Source organism: Neophocaena asiaeorientalis, unplaced genomic scaffold, assembly GCF_003031525.2.
Source record: "Neophocaena asiaeorientalis asiaeorientalis breed wild unplaced genomic scaffold, Neophocaena_asiaeorientalis_V1.1 scaffold694, whole genome shotgun sequence".
In the NCBI taxonomy this organism is placed as follows: domain Eukaryota; kingdom Metazoa; phylum Chordata; class Mammalia; order Artiodactyla; family Phocoenidae; genus Neophocaena; species Neophocaena asiaeorientalis.
The window spans coordinates 490,550-490,769 of NW_020174226.1; positions in this window are offsets into that span (position 1 = coordinate 490,550).

Genomic DNA, 220 nt, shown 5'->3' on the forward strand with positions numbered 1-220 from the left:
TTTTGGGGAGACATTCTTGGCCTAATTGCTTGGGTTATTTCAGATTCACGGGTGAGGTGGCGGGAGGTCCCGCTCGTGCTCCCCCTACTGCACCCACCATCTTATTCTCCCCCTACTCCAGGAAGCTCACCTGGATTGCCCGGGACAGGGGCCCATGTCCCCAGGTCTCTGGACTGAACTTAGATTGAAAGGATCCTTGGGGTCACTCCACACAGAATGC